The sequence below is a fragment of the Triticum dicoccoides genome, chromosome 4A, assembly GCF_002162155.2.
Source record: "Triticum dicoccoides isolate Atlit2015 ecotype Zavitan chromosome 4A, WEW_v2.0, whole genome shotgun sequence".
Lineage (NCBI taxonomy): Eukaryota > Viridiplantae > Streptophyta > Magnoliopsida > Poales > Poaceae > Triticum > Triticum dicoccoides.
The window spans coordinates 669,819,200-669,833,679 of NC_041386.1; the positions used below are offsets into that span (position 1 = coordinate 669,819,200).

General features: G+C 43.9%; 1 pseudogene; it reads left to right on the forward strand.

Annotated features, from left to right (window-relative positions):
• The window catches only part of LOC119284026, a 28,819-nt pseudogene that overhangs the window by 12,851 nt on the left and 1,488 nt on the right, over nucleotides 1-14,480 (forward strand).

Below are 14,480 nucleotides of genomic sequence, written 5' to 3' on the forward strand. Positions count from 1 at the left end.
CCGGAAAAATCCCGGTTTCTCTCGGAATGATTCGATATCCGAATATAGGCTTCCAATATATCAATCTTTATGTCTCGACTATTTCGAGACTCCTTGTCATGTCCGGGATCACATCCGGGACTCCGAACAACCTTCGGTACATCAAAATATATAAACTCATAATAAAACTGTCATCGTAACATTAAGCGTGCGGACCCTACGGGTTCGAGAACTATGTAGACATGACCTAAAACTATTCTCGGTCAATAACCAATAGCGGAACCTGGATGCTCATATTGGCTCCTACATATTCTATGAAGACATTTATCGGTCAAACCGCTAACAACATACGTTGTTCCCTTTGTCATCGGCATGTTACTTGCCCGAGATTCGATCGTCGGTATCTAATACCTAGTTCAATCTCGTTAACGGCAAGTCTCTTTACTCGTTACGTAATGCATCATTCCGTAACTAATTCATTAGCTACATCGCTTGCAAGGCTTATAGTGATGTGCATTACCGAGAGGGCCCAGAGATACCTCTCCGACAATCGGAGTGACAAAACCTAATCTCGAAATACGCCAACCCAACATGTACCTTTGGAGACACCTGTAGAGCTCCTTTATAATCACCCAGTTACGTTGTGACGTTTGGTAGCACACAAAGTGTTCCTCCGATAAACGGGAGTTGCATAATCTCATAGTTACAGGAACATGTATAAGTCATGAAGAAATCAATAGCAACATACTAAACGATCAAGTGCTAGGCTAACGAAATGGTTCATGTCAATCACATCATTCTCCTAATGATGTGATCTCTTTAATCAAATGACAACACATGTCTATAGTTAGGAAACATAACCATCTTTGATTAATGAGCTAGTCAAGTAGAGGCATACTAGTGACATAATGTTTGTCTATGTATTCACACATGTATCATGTTTCCGGTTAATACAATTCTAGCATGAATAATAAACATTTATCATGATATGAGGAATAAATAGTAACTTTATTATTGCCTCTAGGGCATATTTCCTTCAGCCTCCCACTTGCACTAGAGTCAATAATCTAGATTACACAGTAATGATTCTAACACCCATGGAGTCTTGGTGCTGATCATGTTTTGCTCGTGGAAGAGGCTTAGTCAATGGGTCTGCAACATTCAGGTCCGTATGTATCTTGCAAATCTCTATGTCTCCCATCTGGACTTGGTCCCAGATGGAATTGAAGCGTCTCTTGATGTGCTTGGTCCTTTTGTGAAATCTGGATTCCTTTGCCAAGGCAATTGCACCAGTATTGTCACAAAAAATCTTCATTGGTCCCGATGCACTAGGTATGACACCTAGATCGGAAATGAATTCTTTCATCCAGACTCCTTCATTTGCTGATTTCGAAGCAGCTACGTATTCCGCTTCACATGTAGATCCCGCCACAACGCTTTGTTTAGAACTGCACCAACTTACAGCTCCACCGTTTAATAAAAACACGTATCCGGTTTGCGATTTAGAATCATCCGGATTAGTGTCAAAGCTTGCATCGATGTAACCATTTACGACTAGCTCTTTGTCACCTCCATATACGAGAAACATATCCTTAGTCCTTTTCAGGTATTTCAGGATGTCCTTGACCGCTGTCCAGTGATCCACTCCTGGATTACTTTGGTACCTTCCTTCCAAGCTTATTGCTAAGCATACATCAGGTCTGGTACACAGCATTGCATACATGATAGAGCCTATGGCTGAAGCATAGGGAATATTTTTCATTTTCTCTCTATCTTCTGATGTGGTCGGGCATTGAGTCTGACTCAACTTCACACCTTGTAATACAGGCAAGAACCCTTTCTTTGCCTGATCCATTTTGAACTTTTTCAAAACTTTATCAAGGTATGTGTTTTGTGAAAGTCCAATTAAGCGTCTTGATCTATCTTTATAAATCTTGATGCCCAATATATAAACAGCTTCACCGAGGTCTTTCATAGAAAAACTTTTATTCAAGTATCCCTTTATGCTATCGAGAAATTCTATATCATTTCCAATTAATAATATGCCATCTACATATAATATCAGAAATGCTACAGAGCTCCCACTCACTTTCTTGTAAATACAGGCTTCTCCAAAAGTCTGTATAAAACTATATGCTTTGATCACACTATCAAAGCGTTTATTCCAACTCCGAGATGCTTGCACCAGTCCATAAATGGATCGCTGGAGCTTGCACACTTTGTTAGCACCTTTTGGATCAACAAAACCTTCTGGTTGCATCATATACAACTCTTCTTCCAGAAATCCATTCAAGAATGTAGTTTTGACATCCATTTGCCAAATTTCATAATCATAAAATGCAGCAATTGCTAACATGATTCGGACAGACTTAAGCATCGCTACGGGTGAGAAAGTTTCATCGTAGTCAACCCCTTGAACTCGTCGAAAACCTTTCGCAACAAGTCGAGCTTTATAGGCAGTTACATTACCATCTGCGTCAGTCTTCTTCTTAAAGATTCATTTATTTTCAATGGCTTGCCGATCATCGGGCAAGTCAACCAAAGTCCATACTTTGTTCTCATGCATGGATCCCATCTCAGATTTCATGGCTTCTAGCCATTTTGCGGAATCTGGGCTCATCATTGCTTCCTCATAGTTCGTAGGTTCGCCATGGTCTAGTAACATGACTTCCAGAATAGGATTACCATACCACTCTGGTGCGGATCTTACTCTGGTAGACCTACGAGGTTCAGTAGAAACTTGATCTGAAATTTCATGATCAATATCATTAGCTTCCTCACTAATTGGTGTAGTTGTCACAGGAACCAGTTCTTGTGATGGACTACTTTCCAATAAGGGAGCAGGTACAGTTACCTCATCAAGTTCTACTTTCCTCCCACTCACTTCTTTCGAGAGAAACTCCTTCTCTAGAAAGGATCCGAATTTAGCAACGAAAATTTTGCCCTCAGATCTGTGATAGAAGGTGTACCCAACAGTCTCTTTTGGGTATCCTATGAAGACACATTTCTCCGATTTGGGTTCGAGCTTATCTGGTTGAAGTTTCTTCACATAAGCATCGCAGCACCAAACTTTAAGAAACGACAACTTTGGTTTCTTGCCAAACCACAGTTCATGAGGCGTCGTCTTAACGGATTCTGATGGTGCCCTATTTAACGTGAATGCGGCCGTCTCTAAAGCATAACCCCAAAACGATAGCGGTAAATCGGTAAGAGACATCATAGATCGCACCATATCTAGTAAACTACGATTACGACGTTCGGACACACCATTTCGTTGTGGTGTTCCGGGTGGCGTGAGTTGCGAAACTATTCCGCATTGTTTCGAATGTAAACCAAACTCGTAACTCAAATATTCTCCTCCACGATCAGACCGTAGAAATTTTATTTTCTTATTACGATGATTTTCCACTTCACTCTGAAATTCTTTGAACTTTTCAAATGTTTCAGACTTGTGTTTCATTAAGTAGATATACCCATATCTGCTCAAATCATCTGTGAAGGTGAGAAAATAACGATACCCGCCACGAGCTTCAATATTAATTGGACCACAAACATCAGTATGTACGATTTCCAATAAATCAGTTGCTCGCTCCATAGTTCCGAAGAACGGCGTTTTAGTCATCTTGCCCATGAGGCACGGTTTGCAAGTACCAAGTGATTCATAATCAAGTGATTCCAAAAGTCCATCAATATGGAGTTTCTTCATGCGCTTTATACCGATATGACCTAAACGGCAGTGCCACAAATAAGTTGCACTATCATTATCAACTCTGCATCTTTGGATTTCAACACTGTGAATATGTGTATCACTACTTTCGAGATTCAATAAAAATAGACCACTCTTCAAGGGTGCATGACCTTAAAAGATATTACTCATATAAATAGAACAACCATTATTCTCTGATTTAAATGAATAACCGTCTCGCATCAAACAAGATCCAGATATAATGTTCATGCTCAACGCTGGCACCAAATAACAATTATTTAGTTCTAAAACTAATCCCGATGGTAGATGTAGAGGTAGCGTGCCGACTGCGATCACATCGACTTTGGAACCATTTCCCACGCGCATCGTCACCTCGTCCTTAGCCAATCTCCGCTTAATCCGTAGTCCCTGTTTTGAGTTGTAAATATTAGCAACAGAACCAGTATCAAATACCCAGGTACTAGTGCGATTATTAGTAAGGTACACATCAATAACATGTATATCACATATACCTTTGTTTACTTTACCATCCTTCTTATCCGCCAAATACTTGGGGCAGTTCCACTTCCAGTGTCTAGTCTGCTTGCAGTAGAAGCACTCAGTCTCAGGCTTAGGTCCAGACTTGGGTTTCTTCTCTTGAGCAGCAACTTGTTTGCTGTTCTTCTTGAAGTTCCCCTTCTTCTTTCCTTTGCCCTTTTTCTTGAAACTGGTGGTCTTGTTGACCATCAACACTTGATGATCCTTCTTGATTTCTACCTCCGCGGCTTTTAGCATTGTGAAGAGCTCAGGAATAGTCTTGTTCATCCCTTGCATGTTATAGTTCATCACGAAGCTCTTGTAGCTTGGTGGCAGTGATTGAAGAATTCTGTCAATGACACTATCATCAGGAGCCCAGTTGAATCAAGTGATTATTATACCCAGACATTTTGAGTATGTGTTCACTGAAAGAACTATTCTCCTCCATCTTGCAGCTATAGAACTTACTGGAGACTTCATATCTCTCAATCCGGGCATTTTCTTGAAATATTAACTTCAACTCCTGGAACATCTCATATGCTCCATGACGTTCAAAACGTCGTTGAAGACCCGGTTCTAAGCCATAAAGCATGGCACACTTAACTATTGAGTAGTCATCAGCTTTGCTCTGCCAGACGTTCTTAACGTCGTCAGTTGTATCAGCAGCAAGCCTGGCACCCACGATGCTTCTAGGACGTAATTCTTCTGTGCAGCAATGAGGATAATCCTCAGTTTACGGACCCAGTCCGTGTAATTGCTACCATCATCTTTCAACTTTGCTTTCTCAAGGAACGAATTAAAATTCAACGGAACAACAGCACGAGCCATCTATCTACAACAAACATAGACAAGCAAAATACTATCAGGTACTAAGTTCATGATAAATTTAAGTTCAATTAATCATATTACTTAAGAACTCCCACTTAGATAGACATCCCTCTAATCCTCTAAGTGATTACGTGATCCATATCAACTACACCATGTCCGATCGTCACGTGAGATGGAGTAGTTTCAACAGTGAACATCAATATGTTGATCATATCTACTATATGATTCACGCTCGACCTTTCGGTCTCCGTGTTCTGAGGCCATATCTGTTATATGCTAGGCTCGTCAAGTTTAACCTGAGTATTCCGTGTGTGCAACTGTTTTGCACCCGTTGTATTTGAACGTAGAGCCTATCACACCCGATCATCACGTGGTGTCTCAGCACGAAGAACTTTTGCAACGGTGCATACCCCGGGAGAACACTTCTTGATAATTTTTTAGTGAGAGATCATCTTAAAATGCTACCGTCAATCAAAGCAAGATAAGATGCATAAAGGATAAACATCACATGCAATCACTATAAGTGATATGATATGGCCATTATCATCTTGTGCTTGTGATCTCCATCTCCGAAGCACCGTCGTGATCACCATCGTCACCGGCGCGACACCTTGATCTCCATCGTAGCATCATTGTCGTTACGCCGTCTATTGCTTCTACGACTATCGCTACCGCTTAGTGATAAAGTAAAGCAATTACAGGGTGTTTGCATTTCATACAATAAAGCGACAACCATATGGCTCCTGCCAGTTGCCGATAACTTCGGTTACAAAACATGATCATCTCAGACAATAAAATATAGCATCACATCTTGACCATATCACATCACAACATGCCCTGCAAAAACAAGTTAGACGTCCTCTACTTTGTTGTTGCAAATTTTACATGGCTGCTACGGGCTGAGCAAGAACTGTTCTTACCTACGCATCAAAACCACAACGATAGTTCGTCAAGTTAGTGCTATTTTAACCTTCACAAGGACCGGGCGTAGCCACACTCGGTTCAACTAAAGTTGGAGAAACAGACACCCGCTAGTCACCTATGTGTGAAGCACGGCGGTAAAACCAGTCTCGCGTAAGCGTACGCGTAATGTCGGTCCGGCGGCTTCATCCAACAATACCGCTGAACCAAAGTATGACATGCTGGTAAGCAGTATGACTTGTATCGCGCACAACTCACTTGTGTTCTACTCGTGCAAATAACATCAACGCATACAACCAGGCTCGGATGCCACTGTTGGGGAACATAGTAATTTCAAAAAAATTCCTACGCACACGCAAGATCATGGTGATGCATAGCAACGAGAGGGGAGAGTGTTGTCCATGTACCCTCGTAGACCGTAAGCGGAAGCGTTATGACAACGCGGTTGATGTAGTCGTACGTCTTCACGATCCGACTGATCCAAGCACCGAACGTACGGCACCTCCGAGTTCAGCACACGTTCAGCTCAATGACGATCCCCGGACTCCAATCCAGCAGGGTGTCGGGGATGAGTTCCGTCAGCATGATGGCGTGGTGACGATGATGATGTTCTACCGACGCAAGGCTTCGCCTAAACACCGCAACGATATGACCGAGGTGGAATATGGTGGAGGGGGCACCGCACACGGCCAAGGAACGATCACGAAGATCAACTTGTGTGTCTAGAGGTCCCCCTGCCCCCGTATATAAAGGAGGGAGGGGGGAGGTGCGGCCGGCCCCCTAGGGGTGCGCCTGGAGGAGTCCTACTCCCACCGGGAGTAGGACTCCCCCCTCTTGCCTTGGTGGAGAAGGAAAGGGGGGAGGGGAAAGAGGAAAGGGGGGCGCCGCCCCCCCTTCCTTGTCCTATTCGGACTAGGGGGGGAGGGGGCGCGCGCCCTGCCCTGGCCGGCCCTCCTCTTCTCCCTCATTGCCCATGTAGGCCCAATAACCCCCGGGGGGTTCCGGTAACCCCCCGGTACTCCGGAAAAATCCTGGTTTCTCCCGGCACGATCCCGATATCCAAATATAGGCTTCCAATATATCAATCTTTATGTCTCGGCTATTTCGAGACTCCTCGTCATGTCCGGGATCACATCCGGGACTCCGAACAACCTTCGGTACATCAAAATATATAAACTCGTAATAAAACTGTCATCGTAACGTTAAGCGTGCGGACCCTACGGGTTCGAGAACTATGTAGACATGACCTAGAACTATTCTCGGTCAATAACCAATAGCGGAACCTGGATGCTCATATTGGCTCCTACATATTCTACGAAGATCTTTATCTGTCAAACCGCATAACAACATACGTTGTTCCCTTTGTCATCGGCATGTTACTTGCCCGAGATTCGATCGTCGGTATCTAATACCTAGTTCAATCTCGTTAACGGCAAGTTTGTTTACTCATTACGTAATGCATCATTCCTCAACTAACTCATTAGCTACATTTCTTGCAAGGCTTATGTGATGCGCTTTACCGAGAGGGCCCAGAGATACCTCTCCGACAATCGGAGTGACAAAACCTAATCTCGAAATACGCCAACCCAACATGTACCTTTGGAGACACCTGTAGAGCTCCTTTATAATCACCCAGTTACGTTGTGATGTTTGGTAGCACACAAAGTATTCCTCCGGTAAACGGGAGTTGCATAATCTCATAGTTACAGGAACATGTATAAGTCATGAAGAAAGCAATAGCAACATACTAAACGATCAAGTGCTAGGCTAACGGAATGGGTCATGTCAATCACATCATTCTCCTAATGATGTGATCTCTTTAATCAAATGACAACACATGTCTATGGTTAGGAAACATAACCATCTTTGATTAATGAGCTAGTCAAGTAGAGGCATACTAGTGACGTAATGTTTGTCTATGTATTCACACATGTATCATGTTTCCGGTTAATACAATTCTAGCATAAATAATAAACATTTATCATGATCTGAGGAAATAAATAATAACTTTATTATTACCTCTAGGGCATATTTCGTAATCGTACTTTACTAGATATGGTGCGATTACGAAATATGCCCTAGAGGCAATAATAAAGTTATTATTTATTTCCTCATATCATGATAAATGTTTATTATTCATGCTAGAATTGTATTAACCGGAAACATGATACATGTGTGAATACATAGACAAACATACAATCACTAGTATGCCTCTACTTGACTAGCTCATTAATCAAAGATGGTTATGTTTCCTAACCATAGACATGTGTTGTCATTTGATTAATGGGATCACATCATTAGGAGAATGATGTGATTGACATGACCCATTCTGTTAGCCTAGCACTTGATCGTTTAGTATATTGCTATTGCTTTCTTCATGACTAATACATGTTCCTATAACTATGAGATTATGCAACTCCCATTTACCGGAGGAACACTTTGGGTGCTACCAAACGTCACAATGTAAATGGGTGATTATAAAGGAGTACTACAGGTGTCTCCAAAGGTACATGTTGGGTTGGCGTATTTCGAGATTAGGTTTTGTCACTCCGATTGTCGAAGAGGTATCTCTGGGCCCTCTCGGTAATGCACATCACTATAAGCCTTGCAAGCAATGTAGCTAATGAGTTAGTTACGGAATGATGCATTACGTAACGAGTAAAGAGACTTGCTAGTAACGAGATTGAACTAGGTATTGGATAACGACGATCGAATCTCGGGCAAGTAACACACCGATGACAAAGGGAACAACGTATGTTGTTATGCGGTTTGACCGATAAAGATCTTCGCAGAATATGTAGGAGCCAAATGAGCATCCAGGTTCCGCTATTGGTTATTGACTGAGAATAGTTCTAGGTCATGTCTACATAGTTCTCGAACCCGTAGGGTCCGCACGCTTAACGTTACGATGACAATTTTATTATGAGTTTATAAATTTTGATGTACCGAAGGTTGTTCGGAGTCCCGGGTGTGATCACGGACATGACGAGGAGTCTCGAAATGGTCGAGACATAAAGATTAATATATTGGAAGCCTATATTTGGATATCGGAATGGTTCCGGGTGAAATCGGGATTTTGCCGGAACACCGGGGGGTTACCGGAACCCTCTCGGGGGTTAATGGGCCTTAGTGGGCCATGAGGGAGAAGAGGAGGGCCGGCCAGGGCAGGCCGCGCGCCCCCTCCTCCCCTAGTCCGAATAGGACAAGGAAGGGGGGGGGGGCTTTCCTCTTTCCCCTCCCCCCTTTCCTTCTCCACCAAGGCAAGAGGGGGGAGTCCTACTCTCGATGGGAGTAGGACTCCTCCAGGCGCACCCCTAGGGGGGCGGCCGCACCTCCCCCCTCCCTCCTTTATATACGGGGGCAGAGGGGCACCCTAGAACACACAAGTTGATCTGCGTGATCGTTCCTTAGCCGTGTGCGGTGCCCCCTTCCACCATATTCCACCTCGGTCATATCGTCGCGGAGTTTAGGTGAAGCCCTGCGCCGGTAGAACATCATCATCGTCACCACGCCATAGTGCTGACGGAACTCATCCCCGACACTTTGCTGGATCAGAGTCCGGGGATCGTCATCGAGCTGAACGTGTGCTGAACTCGGAGGTGTCGTACGTTCGGTACTTGGATCGGTCGGATCGTGAAGACGTACGACTACATCAACCGCGTTGTCATAACGCTTCCGCTTACGGTCTGCGAGGGTACGTGGACATTACTCTCCCCTCTCGTTGCTATGCATCACCATGATCTTGCGTATGCATAGGATTTTTTTTTTGAAATTACTATGTTCCCCAACATTATGAACTTGTGATGCTTGTATTTTCTTCATGCGACATTATTAATCAGTAAAATCTATCTGTTGTCGAAAAAAAATCATCTTCATTGTTGGCACATGAAACCGATAGTAGTCCCGATACGATGATGCGCTAGATCGAAAGTACGCGAAGGGTGAGCACACAAATCTTTTATCCAGGTTCAGGCCCTCATGGGTAAGTTAATATTACAACCTCGAGCAACCACCAAAGTCTAAAACACAACCCTGAAGTACGAAATTGTCTAATATACAACCCTTAACTTTTAAAACCGGACAAAAAACCACCTTGGGTTGGTTTTTGACTGGTTTTGACAAGTCAACAGCCTAGTCAGCGCCAAGTCGTATGCCATGTAACCATCTCCTAAATCTAAAATTTGCTTCTATTTTTTCATCTAGTGGGCAAAACTTCTTGAAACTTTCACATATTGAATCTAAGGGTTGTGTGGATTTTGAGAATTATTTCAATCTTTTCTAAAAACTTTTTTGGCCAAAATTTAAAACAAAATGGCTTGGAATTTGAATTTTTGCTCTAGTTTTTCATACTTGGCAAAATGTTGAGACTTTCCCAGATTGGATATAATGGTTGTGTGGATTTTTAATTTTTTCAATTTTTTCTGAGAACTTTTTTTTTACCAAAATTTGACCCAAAAATGACTTGGCGTTGACTGGTCGAAAAGGGTCAAAATCAGTCAAAAACCATCCCAGGGTTGTTTTTTGTCTGGTTTTGGAAGTTCATGGTTGTGAATTAGAAGGTTTCGTAGTTCAGGATTGTGTTTTAGACTTCGATGGTAGTTCGAGGTTGTAATATGAACTTGTCTCATTAATGTATGGGTGCCTATGAGGTTGTAGTGGAGAATAACAGGCTCTATCGAGACTATGATGAGATTGTTAGATGCTTGTAAACTAGCCATGCCTTGCCTTAGAAACATGGACGAGGCCTAGGATTTATAGGTGTTATAATCAGTTACGACCGACCTAAGAGCTCGGCTAGATCTCGCCTTGCTCGCAAAGTTGATGAATTTTCTGGAAGGAATATCGGCAGGATGTGGAGCATGGTCCACACCACGTCCTGGTAGGCCGACTTCCTACCATGTGAGTTACCATCATTCACAGTGCTCTTAGGTCGAGATCCTACTAAAAAAATCTAACTATGTTATTAAAGTCATTTCATGACGAGGGAGAGAAGGCAATGGCCTTTGATCCTACTACCACCTAACCGAAGTCACCGATGATACCAATCTGCCACCACATGTCGTCCAGTCATCACAAAACAAAACACAACCAGGGCCTGATGTCGACCTAGCCACACAACTGAAATCTTACTGACACAACACATGATGTTGAGTAGCGCCCAAGGACACCGGTATCAAAACCACTCCCATGATGTCCAGAAGTGCCTAAGGACACTGCTATCGATACCACTCCCATGACGCGGAGAGTACGGACCGTCCATGTAGGGCCGATTTAGGCTAGTGATGCGGGGCATCTTAGACAAGGGCCTAACCCAAGAATCAAGCACAAAGTAGAGTGGTTGGATTTGCTTTCCCACATGCCTTCGCAGGCCGTGCTGAGCACTCCAAACTCTGCATGGATGTCGAAACCTGCCACCATGTGCCCTAGATATAACTAGTAGCTTAGAGCATCTCCAGCCGCCCCCAAGTGCCACCCCCAGCGCCACTTTCTCTGCGCCGGCACCGTAAAAGGGGCAAAAAACAGCCCAGCCATGCCCCCAAGCGTCCCCAAGACCTCATACTAGCGCTGGTAAACCCAGCCCAAACCCAGCGCGCTAGGGGGGCTCCTGGGGGCACCGGCGGAGGCAACGACCAATCCTACTCCTCCACGCATTCTTTTTCCTGGCCCACCCAATCACTTTGTCCCTAGCGATTCTTCTGAGGACGACGCCAACGACTGGGAACGCGGGTTCATGGAGGCGCCGGCGGAAGCGATTTGCCCCCCAGGACATGCTATTTTTGATCCGTCGATTGTCCTGGGGGGCTCCAACGGCTGGAGATGCCCTTAGCGTCGTCCCGCCATGAGCAAAATAATGGACGTGTGTGCGGACACCTAGAGGCGGCCAGCATCTGAGTAGATCAACTCTGGCACATGACGCTGCAAATCACCTCCTTTCAGGGATCGAGAACATGTGTCGCCGCCGGCGCCACCTAAAAGGGAACCAGGAATATTCATTGTAGTGAATTGGTGATACGGAAGTACCCACAGCGAACCAGGGCCGATAGCACGGCTTGCTATTGTGCAGTCACCGTAGCTAGAGCAGTACGACCATCACCAAGAAGACTAGAGGACGCCGCCTTGACGTTCAACGTCCACCAATGCACACTCCGTTCAGGGCAAATCACAACGCGCCAGCTGCAATGGCTTTTGCATCGCAAGGAGGAAAGCCTGCCCACTGCTGCCATTGGCGTTGCTTGTTAGTTTCCTTTGACAACAGTGAGGTGAGTGGGATGGGAGTTGGGCCGGGGAGACGTGGATGGCAGCGGCTAAGGTTCCTCCCGCACGCCCCTTGTGGGCATTTGTTCTCAAGTTAACATGTCTTAGTTTGCAAACCCTAGTCGTGTTTAGCAAGAAACAGTAAGGCACTCTCATCTTCCAAGATGTGATCTCATCACATATTTTAAGGCACATTACCTACTAGCTAGTAAAGAGCATCTAACAAGACTAACATGCAATCTACATCGTTCCTCCCTTCGTTAAAAATGACTAACTTATTGGAATAAAACATAAAAAGTGGAGAAAACATGAAGCCATCAAAGTCAGTGAATTAGTCTAGTGGAATATTCAACACGCGTTGGTTAGCTGGACATCAGTAGTGACATAACAGGATAAATTCAGGGCACTATGTCCTTGTCATTTACTTGGTCTAAGTACGTACTTTCTGACTGTTCTCCAGTCCAATTAGAGCATTATTGACCAGTCTTAGGAGTCACTCCAGTAATTTTTGTGCAGATGGGTATTTAAATGGTCCGGTGGCTCACCGTGAAACAGGGATGCATCAATCAAGATATGCTTGGTGTTGGTGATATGTAACCAATAACCCATGGCTGAATACATAGCTTCCGCAGCACCAATGAACGGTTCTCCATCCACTTCGATGCCTTACCAGCTTCTGAAGTTTTTTTTTTTTTTGAAACGGAGGCAAAAGATTTGCCTCATATATTAAATAAGGAGAGGATAGTTTGTTACAACACACATCCCAGAATACGGCATGACAATTATTCTCGCAATAGAAAAGACCCTAACTTCTTTGCCCCGGCGTGATCCAAAGGTTTGCCTCGTCGATGATGGTGTTAAGTAGAGTTGGCGGAGGCTTGCTCTTATGCCGGAACACTCTTGCGTTTCTCTCATTCCAAATGACCCACGACACAAGCATGGTGATCGAGGCCTTCGCTTTTCGGTTGGTGGTGCCCACGGCGCTCATGCTCGCCCACCATGTCTTGACTGAGTCGAAGGAGCTCCACGCCGACGTGTACATGTCGTGTATGAGAAATTTCTGAATAACCAAATTCCAAAGCCTCAACGTGAAGCGGCATCTGAAGAATAGATGTGTTCCACATTCTTGCACTCCCCTGCACAAGGGGCAAGGGCCACAATTTGGCCAACCCCGCTTAGCCAGTCTATCGGCGGTCCAAATTCTATCTTGCAGTGCGAGCCAAGCAAAGAACTTGACCTTCGGTGGGGCCCAAGGCTTCCAAACCATTTGGTCCATGGGGGAGAGGACCAAACCCAAAAATTGTGCCCTGTAAGCAGAGGCCGCAGAGTAATGCCCAGAGTCCGAGTGTTTCCATACTATGTCGTCCTCAGCAAGCTCATCAAGATGCACCTCATGCAGAAGCATCCAAAGGGTGAAGAATTGTGCTACGTGTTCAGTGGAAACAACCACAGGTGGCCTGATTTTGAGGATCCACGCGTTTTCCTTGAGGGCCTCCCGAAGTTTGATTTGCTTGGTCCTGATTGCCGGTATGTACCACCCCTATCTCCACATATACACTGTACCATCCCTATCTCCACATATACACTATTTTCGCCGATTCACATGCATACATGGATATTCCTTTTATAGTCTCAAGTTTCATTCCATCTTTTTTGTTTCAAAATTAAAATATTGTCCAATGCTGTATTCCGCGACAACTAGATTGAAGTGTATGATTGTGCCTACAAAATTTGAACATCAATTAACACATAGCTATAATCAGACCCACTACACATACTGAATCTGACAAAAAAGAAGAAGCATATGCAGGGCAATGTACCCCTCCAGCTCCATGCCACCCATTAAGCTCATATGCAAGAAAGACTAGAGAATGGTTTTTTTGCACATCTTTTGCGCATGCGAGCCTGTAATTTTTTTGCATATGCTCCGCTTGATTTGAATAAGAATCAAAAGGTACATGTAAGATTTGAAAATTACAATTCTTTTGCACATGTGAGACAATAATTTTCCTTTAAAATTATATCTATTTTTTGTGCAGCATAAAAAAGAGAGAACAAGTATGCACAGTTTTTTTACTCTATACAACACACAATAGACAATTAAGAAAGTATATGTATTCTCTGTTCAACACAAACACATAGACATGTCCTTTTTGCTCACAATTTGAATGTTAACTACATGTACAGTATTTGTTTTAAAAAACATTCATTGGCTGGCGAAAGCCAAACAACCAGGTTGATGAGGATCATATGCACAATTGTGTCTTCCCTTGCA